Genomic DNA, 16,781 nt, shown 5'->3' with positions numbered 1-16,781 from the left:
ATCCGTTTCAAAGATATTTTTAATTTTACTTCTTACCATTAATATTTATATATAGTTACTTTTTTAAAATTATACTTCATCACACAAATCCTCTATCCTTAACGATATACACTCATTTTCATTAGTTAACATGTTTAGCTTCTGATAATCAATACATGGTCTCAACCAACACCATCATAATCTGGTGGAAATTCACTTGATTTTAAAAAATTACTCCTTAAAAGATTTCACAGTTGAATCACCATTCCTTTATCTCCACTTATGTTATCGTACAAAACCTTTGTCGCTGACTCCGCTATGAGTATCAATTTCCCCATAACTCATTTACTCAAGTTAGAGAACCTAATAATTCCTTGAAGATCACACTCAAAATTTGTTTGTAATTAAGATTTCTTAAATCTTCAATCTTCATGACACGTATCTTCCCGTGACTGGAGGATGCTTCATGTATTAATCGCTTGTCTGAGTGATTATGAAGAATTTCTTAGTCTTCTTTTATTGTCCATTTGCTTTGTCTGGTGTATGCAACATTAATTTTTCTTGTTTCTATGGTCAATTTACCTAACATGGTTTGCTAACCAATTCATTTCATGTCAAAATCTTCTAACTTGAAGTGTATCGCATTAATATAGTCTAACATACTGATGAAATCCTCATAACAAGATCAACCATGTCTAGCAGATGCCCATTTCAGATTTGATGTTATTGTAACACACCCACGTTATCTGTCTATCAATTCTTCCTTGCACGTAAATGTCCACCATTTATTGGTTTACAGTTATATCTATTCTCGCCATATAATTCCATCTATTACTCGGGACTATTCCATTCCTTTTTAAAATCTTTAGAGAATAAAACTTACAAAAGAAGAGAATTTGTGTACATGATTTTGATTGAAAAGCTATGTAAAGAACAATAGTGCAACGAAACAATTGGAAGAATCCATAAGTCAATAAATCATACACTACACCATAAATGGCCTATAACAACACCAAGAAAATATTACAACAGGCCCAAAAAATTGTTACCACAGCCAGAAAAAGGCCTAAGGTAACATAAAAATTAAGTTGCTTTTTTCGAGTTACCTTTGGCCCCTAAGGTAACATTACTTTTGCCCTGGTGTAACATTCACATTTGTGTTACAATAGCTGTCAATGGTAACATCAATCTATGTCTATAGTATCACAATATATATGTTACCTATGGACTTAGAATTTTCAAAAAAAAATGTGGGCCACCCGCGGGGCCCCACGAGTGGGCCCCACAGATGGGTTACAAAATCATTGCAACATTTTTCCCTACTATAACAATTTTATAATGATTGTATTACATTATAATTTATTTGTAACATTGAAATAGCTAATGTAACATATTTCTCAAAAAAATTGACATGATTTATTTATAAATTGAACATGCCATAAACCTGTATTTCATAGAAGTCAACAAAATAAACAATTAAAACCACCAAACTTCAAATCAATTTTCACAAACCCTACCAAATACTTCTTCAGTTTTTACACAATTCACCGTCAACTACACAGAATCCAAAAAATAGGTACATAGCCTATAGTCTGGGACGATAAATAAACATCTGAAATCTAGTACGATAACACTTGGAGTACGCAAAAGAAGATATATAAAAAACAGTGATGCCACCGTGAGATTGTGCAACCCCTCCTGCTTTCAAGCTCATGAGAAATAATCTACAATTTGGATCCTCAGTAAATCTTGTGATGGTAGCATCTCTTGCCTTCATAGTCATAGATCCATCCAACTGAACACCCTGAACTCCGGACTGCAAAAGGTTTCAAGATCAAGCAAATTATTATGAAAACTACTTTAGATAAACAAGATCATACTGTTACGTAAATTCAATAGTTTAGCAACTTCCCATTGTTCCGTAAAAAAGGTCATTAACAACCGACATATAAGAGTAAAAGTACATTATCGACAAAAAACAACAGAAGTTCTCCGGTAGCAGGGGTCTACAACTAAAATTTAGGAACACATTTTACCCAGTTTAGGAGAGTTCATTTTGATGAATGATAAAGTATGAACTATACAAATGGATAGCCGAATTGATTACATATATATAAATGCAGTGTTTATACCCTCTTGGTGCATAAGCATTTTCTAAGATATTCAAAAAATATAAACTCTTTCATTGTATTTCAATAGAGGTATACCCAAAAAATGCATAAGCATTTTCTAAGCACCTTGAACAACTTTAAAGAAGAAGATTCCAAGGACTTATGGTTTGGACGAAAGCCAAAATATAGTTAAGAATGAGGTTGATGGAAAGAGATTAGTTACTCAAGTGCAAAAGTACTAGTGTTACCTTTAATCGTAATCTTGATGAGGCTCTAGATATGGCATGATTCACCAGCTCCCTACTTAATATCTTTCCTGCAAAAGATTTTGGAACAGAGTTGATAAATGCAACATGTCGAACCTTCTTGTACGGTGATAACTGCAATTATTAATACCAACTAAGATGAAACAAGAATCAGAAGTTCATTCTACAAGATGGAATCAAATAACAATAGAAGAGTGTATAAATGGATAAAAATCTTCATAGATGGAAGGGTAGAAGAACAAGTTAGTGGTTAACATCAAGTGTCTGGCAATTACACCTAAAAGGTATAAAACCATGCAGAGATTACAAGGCCTAGTAGTTACATGCATGGATTACAAGGACTAGTAGAAAATACGTGGAATCGACTTTTAAGGGATACATGCATAACTGAGCATTGTTTACCAGAGATGTGTGCTATAAATACAGATACTTACGGGATTACTGCTACATTAGCAACACCGGGAATTGAGTGAATTAAATGCTCCAGCTCTGCAGGGGGAACCTGCAATATTTTCTACCTCCATTAGATAAAATCAATACAATGAATGTAAACATGAAGTTGCAGCTGCAACTGATTGAGATTTACAATTATGTGCGCACAAACTATCAACTGAACTGGTAAGCCTTATTTACATTTATGCATACATAAACTATGAAACAACCTGGTAAGCCTTATATTTGATCAACTCCTTCAACCTATCAACAATATACAAGAATCCATCCGAGTCAAAGTAAAAGTGGTCTCCAGTCTTTAACCAGCCATCAGACAACATTTTTTATAGGTTAACCTTAACATAACCTGTAATCAAACAGCATTTTTCAGAAAGTGAGATAGACAATACATAATTACAAATATGAGATGGTGACTTGATCAATTTGGAAAAGGTTAACTCCTATGCCGATACACAACCATAACCAGAAAAAGTCTCATTTGATCGTCAAAAAATTAAACAAAGCATTTAAAACTTCAAAAAAATGACATTCATGTTGATTTTTAGACAATAAAAATATTGCGTTGTACATTTTGCAAGAAGTAAAACTAACCCAAAAAATAAAGTTTCCTAAATTATCATAATTAAAGTCAATATGTTGTAAATTGACTATGTCTATTTTGCAAGATAGAATAGATAATAGTAAGGCAATTGCTGGGAAATTAGTAACTGAAACAGGAGTACCAATTTATTTACACGTTTATGAACTAAAGTTTGTATTAAGAGAACTAGAGAAGTATATGTTTTTACAACTCTTAAGAGACAACACAAATGAATATATGATATATCTACACGTGACTGAGTAGTATAGAGGAAATATTTGGACTAGGACAGACGCTATACACTGCAATCATCTCTTAGAAACTAGGAATTTTGATATGTAAAAGATGGTACCAAACCGGCATAAAAATCCTTCATAGATAAAATGAGATTTAGCATCCCAACATCCCCTATCAAAACATAGATGACTTTGAACCTAACAAACCAGCAGAATTCATGAATGTAAACTTTCGTTTCCACACAAATCATGACCAACATTGAACATCATGCAAGAGCCTTAATGATCAGGGAGACAATCTGTAGCATAAATATATGAAAATATATTTAGAACTGATGTTTCAATATTTAACAAGATAGCTGCACTTGGTTAATAAAACAACAAGAAAGGCACAGGGAGCTTAGGCATAACAGATGTTACAAAATTCATTAAAAATAACTTTGGCTTTGTTACTAGAATGGGAAAAAAAGAATGAAAATATTCTATAGGCTCACTATAGATATAAAATCATAAATATATTGAATAGATTTCGCAGAGTCAACACTTCCCCATTTACAAAAATATAATCATTTGGAATAACTTTGAAGAATTTACCGCCATGAGAGAAAAGTAAAAAACACATATTAATCAATAAGCAACGATTAATATATAACTATCATTATAGTAAAGCGCCAAACAAAATTTTGATATAGCTGGAGAGAACTTACAGTTTTAATGAAGATAACTGATAACTATCAAGAATACAGCAAAACCATATATCTCATGTAAGTGTCTACTGCATCCCACAGGTCAATATATAATATAATGCAGAACAAAATTTCAGCAATTAGACATAATAGAAATAGCCTTACATAAATGGAATGATGGCATGAGAACATCCTCATACACGGAGGCCACCAGTGAGTATCATCCTGATTATGCAGAACCAGGAAGGGATGAAACCCCCAATTCAAATATAAAAACCCTAGTTTGTTTTGAAGCTCGAATTGGTTAAGCAGCCCCCATATTCATCGATCTTTGAAATTTTATCTCTTAAAATGAATGGAATCAATTTTAATTTACCCATAAAACTGAAAGAATGTAGAAAATGCCACAGATGGCTGAGAGAGAATGAGCTGAGAGAGAGAGAGAGCGATTTTTGTTAGTGATGAGAGTGAAATAGGGTATTTTGACTTCTCCAAAAAAAATTGCCGCTCGTCCAAATATTAGCCCGCTTCTCCAATTTTGGCCCAAATAATTCTCCGCCTGTCCAATTCACTCTTTTGCATTTTATTTTTCTTTTTTTAAGGAAAAATTATCCTGTTATAAATCGGTATCAAATAATTTATTATTTAAAGATAATATCACTTACAATAATTTACAAACTCAAGTCATAACTTTTATTTAAAATTAAATAATTTAATACAGCTAATTTAAACTCTTTTTTTAATAAATTTAAATTTTAATTGTTTTTAAATTTTTTATTGATAAAAAATTATCAATTATTGATTAATACAGTTTAAAAAATTTTAAAAAATATATATTATCAATCTTAACTAATATTAATATTTTTGCTTAATTATATTATAAAATTGATTAATTTTCATGTCAAATAATTATATATATTTAATTGTTTATAAAATGTACTACTTTTTTATCCATTAACACCCTATTGTAACATAAATTCCTACATGTTACTCGTATGTAACACTTTGAAGCTATAGTAACATGTTATAAAGGCTATGGTAACATCAAAAATACTATGTTATGGTAGGCTAAGATGAGCATACCTAAGGTAACATAATTTTGTAACATGCATGATTAAACCATTGCGATAGGTCATCTGTGGTGTAGTGTAACTAAAGAAGAAGGAATGACTGAGGATTTAGATATGAATGAGACAACTATATTTGTATTCAAGATGGCCAGTCTTTCATACTATATGGCATATAACACATGATTGGGTGGCGTCCCACCAGACTCTTCGTCATTCTGACCAAGCGTCGCACCATAACACTGTTTGTCTCAATCAGAAAACAATATTTTCAGAAGAGAAATAATTTAAAAGGGATACAATAAATTTCCTTTCCTTCTCGCCTCATATAATTTATTAATAAATGAAGCTCATATGTATTCCAGAATCAAGAAGAATATATGTTATCGTATTAGAAAAAAGAATGACACTGTTGATCGTCGTTCAAGCTTCACTTAAGTATACCTTCAGGGATTATTCGAATAACAGATTCACAACTTAAGTTACATAATAACTTCAGAATGTCATCTGGAAATGCCTCCACATTAGATACTTTAATAATTCGATCATAATCGCGTCCTTACGGAATTTATAGTCATTGCTTCCAACTTCATCTTTGCCGCATAGAATAACCATTGATCATGCAACACCTCGATTTCTTCGATAGGACATCATTCTTCTTCAATAGTCTAGAAGATTCCTTCATTTCCTTCAATCATCCTTGGCTTCTTTTGGGTCCACGAATTCTTTTAAACTTTAATAATTTCATATATTAGATAAATAATATTTTTGCACGTTGATTCAATTGTCAATACTATTAAGCAAAGTTTACACTCTTCTTTTGAGATAATTTCAAATTTTTCCGTATTAGCGGTTGCACTTGGCCCCTAACTATCAATTCTGAGTCTAGATCCATTATTCTTCCAGGGTATTTACTTCTTATAATAACAAGAACCTCAAGTAGTAGTTTGACAACCAAATTTTTAAAACTCATTTCAATGGAAAGATCTTTTAGAAAGTTTATTAAAAAAATCTTTTTCGAACACTTGTTTTAAAATTTTAAAAATCAGACATTTGGTCATCATTACTATATAAGTTACTCGTTATTCTTATGTTGGATATATTTGAGATGTCATGTCTAATATGTTTCATGTTTAGTTTTCAGATCTTAACTAACAGGAAATATCAGTTCTTACTGGAATCAGGACTTATTGGAAGTCAGGACTTAAGGATATCGGGACTTAGATTATCAGAAGATAATATCAGATGATGGATATCAGAACTTAAGTACTGGAGGACTAACAGTTAAGGAAGGAAGCTGATTTACAGGAAAGAAGATCGAGACTAATACAAGAAGAAGATATGCATGGAAAGAGTTAGAGGACTAGAAGAATTCTATAAGATATCTGATTGATATATTTTAGGAGACAGAATTATATTCCATAGTTATTAGAAGTTATCTTGTAACTGTGTGTCTATATAAACACAAACATAGGTTTACTCTATAAGAGTTACGATCATCGAGAAGATCATAAAATTATAACCTAGCAGCTCTCGTGATATTTGTTCATCACTGAGAGAGAACAGTTCCATTGTAACAGAGTTTATTATATCGAATACATCTGTTTTCTGTTAATTGTGCTTTAAATTGATTTGATTGTATTATACACTGTATTCAACCCCCTTCTACAGTTTTGTGTGACCTAACAAGTGGTATCAGAGCCTATCTGTTAACACACATACACTAAAGATCCAAAACAATCATGTCTGAAGAAGCAGAAAATCCAACCAAGCCCGCCAAAACTGAAGAAACTCCAAAGACTCAAACCTACAGTCGATATGAGACTATCAGGGTTCCCATGTCGAGACCTTCTGAGTATCCCATATGGAAAGTGAAGATGGCTATTTTTCTGGAAGCTACAGATCCAGAATACCTTGACAGAATTTATGAAGGACCGCATAAGCCAACCAAGCTCTCTGTTGTAGTTGCAGATCAGCTAGCAAATACCATACCAAAGGAGAAAAGTGAATACACAGCTGAAGATATCTCATCTATTGCCAAGGATGCAAAGGTAAGGCATTTGCTGCATAGTGCCATTGATAATGTCATGTCAAATAGGTTAATTTAATGCAAGACTGCAAAGGAGATATGTGATGCTTTGGAGACAAGGTGTCATGAAACTGATGCAATTAAGAAAAACAGGAGGACTATACTCACTCAAGAGTATGAGCACTTTGACCCAAAAAGTAATGAGTCGTTAACTGACTTATATTATAGATTTATCAAACTCTTGAATGATCTGTCACCGATGGACAAGGAATATGATATTGAAGATTCAAATCTAAAATTCCTTTTAGCTCTTCCTGAAAGTTGGGATTTGAAAGTTACTATTATAAGAGACAACTATGCTCTTGATGAAATTTATGGAATGCTTAAGACTTATGAACTTGAGATGGATCAAAGAAGCAAGAGACATGGGAGAAAGTCAAGGACAGTTGCGCTTAATGCTGAGGAGGAATCCCCCAAAGTGGATGTCTCAAAGAAAGGAAAAGGAAAGGCTCTCATCATAAAGTCTGATTCAGAATCATCAAGTTCTGATGATGATGATTCAGAAACTGAAAGTCTACCTGAAGTAGATGCTGATGAAGAGATGATGAAGCTGTGTGCTCTTATGGTGAAAGGTATCACAAAGATAGCCTACAGGAAATTCAGAAGGGGAAAGAAGTTTTCCAGGAAAGGTAGAAGTCCTGATAAGAAGGGCTTCAGAAAATCTGAAGACAAAGGAAGAAAGTCTGACAGAGGAGATTACTCAAATGTCAAATGCTACAACTGTGGTGAGAAAGGCCACATATCTCCTGACTAAAAGAAAGGAAAGAGTGACAAAGGCAAGGCTCTTGTCATAAAGAAGAAAAGTTGGACAGACACTTCAGATTCTAAAGATGAGAAGAACTATGCCTTGATGGAAAATGCTGATAGCAGTTTTGATGCTGCTGAGTTAAAGGTACCTCAAACAACTTATGCCTTTCATACTGATGATATTACTCAGTTGAGATTGTATCTTAAAACCATGTTTATTAGCTATAGAGATCAAACTTTAACATGTGAAAGATTAACTTCTGAAAATCTTGCTTTTAAAAAGAGGAATGATTATTTAGAAAAAGAGTTAGTTATGTTCCATCAAACTCAGAAGAATAGAGATGATGCTTTCAATATTAGAGATGAAGTGCTAAAAATGAATAAATCTCTAAAAACCGAGTTAGAAAAGGAGAGAGAGATTATCAGGACTTGGACTAACTCTGGAAGAGCAACTCAGGATATACTAAGTAGTGGGAACTGGAAAGAGGGCTTAGGTTATGGAGATGAGAAAAGTGAAAAAGGAACTAAACAAGTTAAACCAATTATTGTTAAACAGACTACTAAGCCAAAGGTAAATCCTGTTAAATTTGTAGCTAAAACTGTAAAGTCTGATTCTGAAAAGATGAAAGATATTGAGACAAAAGTGATAGCAGAGTCAACTTTTGAAAAATTAGAACAGGATAAACCAACTGAAGTTAACATAGGCTTAATGACAAAGAAGCAACTTAAATATAAGCTGAAAGAGATTACCAGTGTAAACAAGGTAAAGGTAGTTGGCAAAATAGGAATGGAAATGAAGGTGTGAATAAAAGCAACAATTATATGCCTATTCCTAATGCTCCTAGAAAGAAATGCTATAACTGTGGAAACTCTAACCATCTGGCTTCTTTTTGCAGGATGAATAAGAATATGAACTCCTTACCTTCTAAGTCAGGAGTTAAGATTCAGTGTGTTAGGTTTAAGCCACAAAATCCTTATTTTCATTGTGGTAGTATATGGCATTCCATTTATACCTGTAAGGAATATCATAGTTTGTACTATGATTATTATCAGATAAAACCTTCTTTGAAGAAAGTTACTTTAATTCCTTCTAGTGTAAGTATGATGCAAAGTCTGATACTGTTAATACTGATAAGAAAAATGTCAGCATAAACTCTGATGTTAAATCCGCTGCAAATGTTAACAAACTTAAAAAGGCCAAAGGATCCATGCAAGTCTGGGTCCTTAAAACTAACCATTAGTGGTCTTTGTGATTGCAGGGCAATAGGAAGAACATCCTAGTTATGGATAGTGGATGTTCAGGACATATGACTGGAAATAAAGCCCTGCTATCAGATTTTGTGGAGAAAGCTGGCCCAGGAGTTTCTTATGGAGATGGCAACATTGGAAAAACTCTGGGATATGGCAAGATCAATCTTGGGAATGTCATCATTGAAACAGTAGCTCTTGTCTAAGGACTTAAACACAATTTGTTGAGTATAAGTCAAATCTTTGACAGAGGTTATCATGTGGATTTATTTGAAGAATACTGTGAAGTTATAAGTAATTCTACAAGTAAAGTGGTTCTGAAAGGATCAGGCATGGTAACATTTATGAAGGCAGACTTTCAACAAGTACTGATGGTTCTACAATCTGTCTGTTGAGTAGAGCATTAATTGAAGAAAGATGGAATTGGCACAAGAAACTCTCCCATTTAAATTTCAACAATATAAATGAGCTTGTAAAGAAAGATCGTGTGAGAGGACTGCCAAAAATAGTATTTGCCCCTGATGGCCTTTGTGATTCATGTCAGAAGGAAAAATAAAGAAAATCTTCTTTCTAAAGCAAAACTGAGTCATCAATTCTTGAGCCTTATCACCTACTGCATGTTGATCTATTTGGTCCAGTCAATGTCATGTCTATTACAAAGAAGAAATATGTTATGGTTATAGTGGATGAGTTCACAAAATATACTTGGGTGTATTTCTTGCACAAGAAGACTGAAACAGCATCTACTCTAACTGATCATGTCAAACAGTTAGATAAATTGATAAAAGATTCTGTTAAAATCATAAGGAGTGATAATGGCATTGAGTTCAAATATTCAATCATAGAAGAGTTCTGCAAAGACCATGAAATCAAACAGGAATTTTCTGTACCTAGAACTCCACAGCAAATTGGAGTTGTAGAAAGAAAGAACAGAACTCTCATTGAAGCTACACGAACAATGCTTGAAGAAGCAAAGCTACCAACCTATTTTTTTGCTGAAGCTATGCAGACTGCTTGTTTTACGCAAAATGCTACACTCATAAACAAGCATGGAAAAATACCATATGAGATGGTAAAGAAAAAGAAGCCAAATCTGAAATACTTTAATGTATTTGGTTGCAAGTGTTTTGTTCTTAAGACTCATCCTGAACAGCTGTCAAAATTTGACCCTAAAAGCTAATGAAGGAATTTTTGTTGGATATCCAGTTTCCACAAAAGCCTTCAGAGTCAATAATTTAAGAACAAGAGTTGTCATGGAATCTATCAATGTCTCTTTTGATGATAAGAAGATTACTGGACTTGAAGATTTTGATGATCATGATCAGCTGAGATTTGAGAATAAAGATTTAAATTCTGATTCTGGAAATTCTGATGACTTATATCCTGATCCTGTAAGTTCTGATGGATTAAGTTCTGATGTCATTGAATCTGTGGTAACAACTCCAAAGGAAAATGCACCTGTCCAGGGGGAGCAAGCTGAAGAACCTACCATATCTCAAGACTCTAGAGAAGCATCAGAACCTGTCACTGGCTCTTCAAGTTCTGATTCGTCTAGTTCTGATGAGCCAAATTATGATAATTCTGGAAGCTCTGATTCTTCAACTCCTGAAAAATTAAATTCAAATTCTGAAGTCTCAGAGAGCATAACTACAGGGGGAGCATCAGAAAATGCTGATGGAGACAACATGGATAATGGGGGAGGATCCAGTTCTAGAGATCAACTTCCATCTGCAAGGAAGTGGACTAAAGCACATACACCTGATTTAATCATTGGAGATCCTGAAACAGGTGTCAGAACTAGAACTGCAACTTCAAATGAATGTCTCTATCATTCTTTTCTAACTCAGACTGAACCAAAGAAAGTGGAAGAAGCTCTTCAAGATGCTGATTGGGTGCAAGCAATGCAGGAAGAGTTAAATGAATTTGAAAGAAATAGAGTCTGGACCATAGTGCCAAGACTAAAGAACAGATCAGTTGTTGGTACAAAATGGGTCTAGATAAGTGGATTTTATATCCACTTGGAATGCTTTATTACAAGCTTAAATTGATGTTTTCGACTAAAGTTGTTGGTATTTTGATATGTTTTTGTCTTATTGCATTTCAGGTATTAGTTATAAGAAAAATGAGCTTTTAAAGGAAATATGATAAAAAGTGATCAGATTTGGAATCCAAGGCCATTTTCAAGTTGTAGAGAATCTCAATTGCTTCGCGTGGGCAGTTGAATCGCCTAATTCTGACGAGTAGAACTCAAGTTATGGCCAAAATAAGATTCATTAGAAATTTTTCCAGACAGGAGCTGAGCGCTCACCCAGGAGAGCTGAGCGGCCGCCCAGGAGAGATGAGCACCCGCCCAGAGATCTGAGCGGCCGCCTAAGGCGTGGCTGGTCACTGATTTTGCTGAAAAAGCCTTTTTTGAGTGGAATTTGACGATTTTAAGGGTCCAGGTCCACTAGGGGCGTAAATATACTTAAAAAAAGGGTTTTCATCATCCGGGAAGATTGGGATACCAAGGAGAAGGCCTATAAGCACAGAACAACTCTGAAAAAGAAGATCTTGTTTTCAAGTTGTGATTCTTTAAATTAGTTGCAACTTTGGATGCTCGTTTTCGTTCTTGTTGAACCTAGATCTCGTTTATTCGTACTTTAATTATTATTCAGTTTATTAAGACCTTGTTTTATACCATGCTTTCATTGGAACCCATGGTGACGATGAGTTCAATTATGGGATAATCGTTATCATGGGGTTCTAGCAGATTTACTTATGAATTTCAATAGTTAATTATTTCGATATCTTGGTGTGTGGTGATTTTATGATATCCTAGTATTGGTTGTGCTTATTCATCTTATGTGCGTAGCTAACATATAAAATAGCATGTTAATCTCTATTAAAGCGACAGTGAATATAGAGGTTTAGAACTTGCCATGCTAGCATAGATTCATGTATGTGTATGCATGATTCGTAGGTAACTCTAACCGTTTTACTTGCCCTATATAATCATTATGGATAACTTGTGCTTAAACCGTTATGTTGTCAAATTCTATAGATATATAGGGTCTCAATATAATTGGTGCCTATTCAGCTTCTATCTCTTTTATGGATGTCTGGTAGAATGGTACTCGTGTAACGAAAGTTGGCATTTATCAGTTTCGTGTTATCTGATTAGTGTCATCACCATCACATGCTAAGGTTAAGAGAAATAAGGCTATTGAATGAAGTAGTAATGAAGTTAGAATCCCATGTTTGCCATATATAGTATTTCAACCTCAATTCTCTTAGTTAATGTTATTTAGTATAATCTCTTAGTTTAATAGAAACTCAATTTGTTATTTGTCTTAGCATTGAGCGATAACCATACATTGTTGCATAGGTGCATAAATTGAACTTAACCTAAACCAGTCTCTGTGGGAACAAATCTGATTTATATCTTATACTACTTGCGAACGCGTATACTTGCGTGAATATTAGTGCGTGTTTTTGCCCTAACAAGTTTTTGGCGCCGCTGCCGGGGACTCGGTGTTAAATTTTAGTTTATATGCTTGTCATCAGTGGTCGTTAAAGTTCACTGACTTGGATTCTTTTACTTTCACGGTTTATTTGTTTGTGTTTCAGGTACTCATTACAATGGGAGATCTAGTAGCACGAACTAGAGCCTTGATAGATTTCTCAACCCAAGATCAATGATATTTAATCTAGCATTGTCCGGCTAGCTATCACAGCTAATACCTTTGAGATCAAGCCTGGCATAATTCAATGGGTGCATAATTCAATCCAGTTTGGAGGTTCTCCAACTGAAGATCCCAATATTCATATTAGGGACTTTATTGAGATTTGCGACACCTTCAAGTTCAACGGTGTTTCTGAAGATGCCGTGAAGCTGAGACTGTTCCCATTCTCTCTGAGGGACAAGGCTAAGAGTTGGTTACACTCTCTACCAACTAGTTCGATTGCTACTTGGGAAGATCTTGCTCAAAAGTTTCTCACTAAATTCTTCCCTATGGCGAAGACAGCTGCATTCAGAAACGCTATTACTCAATTTGCACAGCAAATGGGAGAATCTTTATATGAAGCATGGGAGCGCTACAAGGAGATGCTTAGGAAGTGTCCTAATCATGGAGTGCCTGATTGGGTGATCATCACTTATTTTTACAATGGGTTGGGAGCACAGTCCAGACCCATGCTCGATGCAGCAGCAGGCGGAGCATTATGGGCAAAGAGCTATAAGGAAGCTTATGATCTAATTGAATTGATGGCTGCTAATGAATATCAGTATCCAACCCAGAGATATCCACAAGGCAAGGTAGCAGGAGTTCTTGATGTAGATACAGCTACGGCTATCACTGCTCAACTAAAGGCGTTGTCTATGAAGATCGATTCTCTGGCTAACTATGGTGTTAAGCAGATAATTAGTGTTTGTGAGCTGTGTGCAGGTCCGCATGCGACGGAGCAATACGCTATATCTAGTGACTCAGCTCAGTTTGTGAGCAACTTTCAGAGATCGCAGCAACCCGTTCCAGACACTTATCATCCTGACAACTGGAATCATCCTAACTTCAGCTGGAGCAATAATCAAAATGCGATGCAATAGTCGTTCCAGCAGTTTGGAAATAAGATATTCAACCCTCCTGGTTTTCAGCAACAAATTACACCAAAACAACAAACTCATGGTGTATGTCTATCTTCGAATGAAACATCTGAATTGGAGGAGTTGCGGCTTATGTGCAAAAACCAGGCTCTTATATGCCAAAGCCAGGTTGTTTCTAACAAGACTCTGGAGAACCAAATAGGGCAAATTGCTAATGCCTTATTGAATTGACCACCAGGAACGCTTTCTAGTGATACAGAAACAAATCCAGGCAAGAGGGAAGTTGAAGAACAAGTGAATGCCATCACCTTAAGGTCTGGAAAGGTCGCAAGCCCCAAAATTCAGCAAGACGAAGAGCCTAAAAAATCTCAAGTTTCAGAAAATGCAGTTGTGGCTGAAGAAGAAGTGCAGAAGGAAGCAGAGGTGGAACTAAGGAAGACTACTATGGAACACACTCCTCATGAGGGTAATATAGGGGAGAAATAGATCTATCCTCCACCTCATTTTCCTAAGAGGCTGCAAAAGAAAAAGCTAGATAAGCAGTTTGAGAAGTTTTTGGAGGTGTTTAAGAAACTTAATATCAACATACCTTTCGTTGAAGCTCTTGAACAGATGTCTAGCTATGCAAGGTTTATGAAAGGTATTCTCTCTCGAAAAGTGAAGCTCGATGACTTAGAGACCGTTGCTCTAACGGAGGAATGCAGTGTTGTGTTACAACAGAAGTTGCCTCTGAAGCTTAAAGATCCTGGAAGCTTCACTATTCCTTGCACTATCGAAAACTTGTCTTTCAACAAGTGTTTATGTGATTTAGGAGCTAGCATCACTTTGATGCCCTTATCTATCTTCAAGAAGCTTGGTCTGCCTGATCCGAAACCAACATACATGTCATTGCAACTAGCTGATCGTTCCATCGCTTATCCACGAGGTATAGTGGAGGATGTCTTGGTCAAGGTGGATAAAATCTTCTTCCCTGCTGACTTTGTAATTCTTGATTTCGAGGAAGATAAGAAGATTCCCATTATCTTGGGAAGACCATTATTGGCTACAGGCCGAACTATGATCGATGTGCAAAAAGGAGAGCTTACAATGAAGGTTCACAATCAAAAGGTCACTTTTAATCTGTTCAAGGAAATAAAGTTACCCACAGCTAAAGAGGAGTGCTTTGAAGTAGAGTGGGTCGACTCTGTAGTAAATTCAGAGCTTGAGCAATTGCCAAAGTCAAAGACCTTAGAGAGATCCTTAATGGGGAAATCAGTTATTGATGATAAGGAAGGAGCAGAGCAACTGCAGGTTTTGAATGCACCTCCGTGGAAGAGGAAGTTGGATTTGCCATTCGATTCTCTTGGGTTAGCAGAGCTGAAAATTTCTCAGGAGTGTTTTGAACCATTTATTGAAGAAGCTCCCACACTTGAGCTCAACCCTCTACCAGATCACTTGAGTTATGCATTCTTAGGTACACCCCTGACAAGGGGTTGAGATATTTTTTTGATGATATAGAGGATGGACGAACGGATCTTCTCGTGCCTTTAGAGGGTTCTTTTTATGTGCCACAGGCAGTTGATAGGACTGGTGTTGGTGATTCCCAGTATAGAAGATTGACTAGGCATATAGAGGCCATGCATGTCATCCACCGATATTTTTCTGAAGATTTGACACACACTTTCGGTACTGTTGTCCGAGACACTGGTGGCGAGGTTGATTGGCCACCTGATCCTCCACTCGAAGAGGGTGATCTTTTCGATGACTAGGTATGCCTGAAATCCTTATTATTACCTTCAATGAAAATTTTAAGTTTGGGGGTGATAATGTAAGGATTAGTAGTGTGTGTCCATATAGATTCATATAGATTCATATTGCATGTTTAGTTGTAGTTCATTCATATTTTTGCATGATTGTTCATTTAGGACATATTTGTTTATTTTTATGTGATTCCATATAGTTGCATTTGCATGCATATTTAGCATGATCCCTTAAGATGAACTATGATATTTGATAAGTTGATATTGATTTCAGTGTGGTAATGACGAATAGAGGGATGTTTAAGTCTTAATGAATTGATTTGCATGCCAGAAACAAATATTTTCACAAGTCTTATAGGGTTGTTTTTTATCTTGATCATGATCATACTTGTTTGTTGTTGAGATTTAATCACTTGGTTATATTTAGAATTTGTGATATTCTCGTAATGACGTAAAAACACTGATTTTTGCAATCTGGAGAAAAACTTGGATTTCATTGCTAGTTATTGTAAGGCTAGGCGTCAAATGGCTAGTAGCCGGCTCATATTTTTATGAGTAGTCTAGGGTTGAATGAGATGGAGCGAAACGCACTCATTCAGAAATTATTGGAAAAAAAAAAGAAAAAAAAAAGAAAAAAAAGAAAGAAAAAAGTATGTGTTTATGCATAATTGATCAAGAGTGAGCTCTTTAATACTCGAGTTATTAAGTTCTAGGGGACTTTGTGCCTAGTGACCTAAGGCTTTTATAGTCTGGGATCCGCTAACCTAACGCTCGCTACATGGGTATTATTTCATAAGTCTTTTGGGACCTCATTCATTACATGGTCAAATAAGCATCTTTGCTATGTGTTCAATAATAGTGTGAATCCTTGTATAACTCTAGTATAAAGGAGGTATTGTGAGTCATAATGCGTTTATTGTCTATTCTGTTTATAAACTTTTAATTATTTCGATGATAGATAAGTTATGGTTATTGATCTAGTATCGAGAGTATATCTG

General features: G+C 35.1%; 1 long non-coding RNA gene and 1 other non-coding gene across 2 annotated transcripts; both read right to left on the bottom strand.

Moving 5' to 3' along the window:
* Window positions 1-1,583: 1,583 nt before the first annotated feature.
* On the bottom strand, window positions 1,584-4,619 carry LOC141689733 (uncharacterized). Its single transcript, XR_012562492.1, has 5 exons — window positions 4,477-4,619; window positions 3,019-3,155; window positions 2,791-2,858; window positions 2,339-2,406; window positions 1,584-1,795 (listed from the first exon to the last, which is right to left on the bottom strand). It is a non-coding gene; the product is annotated as an uncharacterized LOC141689733 (long non-coding RNA).
* An 8,852-nt stretch (window positions 4,620-13,471) lies between these two features.
* LOC141694782 (small nucleolar RNA R71) lies at window positions 13,472-13,578 on the bottom strand. Its single transcript, XR_012564065.1, has one exon. It is a non-coding gene; the product is annotated as a small nucleolar RNA R71 (small nucleolar RNA).
* Window positions 13,579-16,781: the final 3,203 nt, after the last annotated feature.

This window comes from Apium graveolens, chromosome 10 (genome assembly GCF_009905375.1).
Source record: "Apium graveolens cultivar Ventura chromosome 10, ASM990537v1, whole genome shotgun sequence".
NCBI lineage: Eukaryota > Viridiplantae > Streptophyta > Magnoliopsida > Apiales > Apiaceae > Apium > Apium graveolens.
This window is presented reverse-complemented; position numbering and strand designations above follow the sequence as displayed.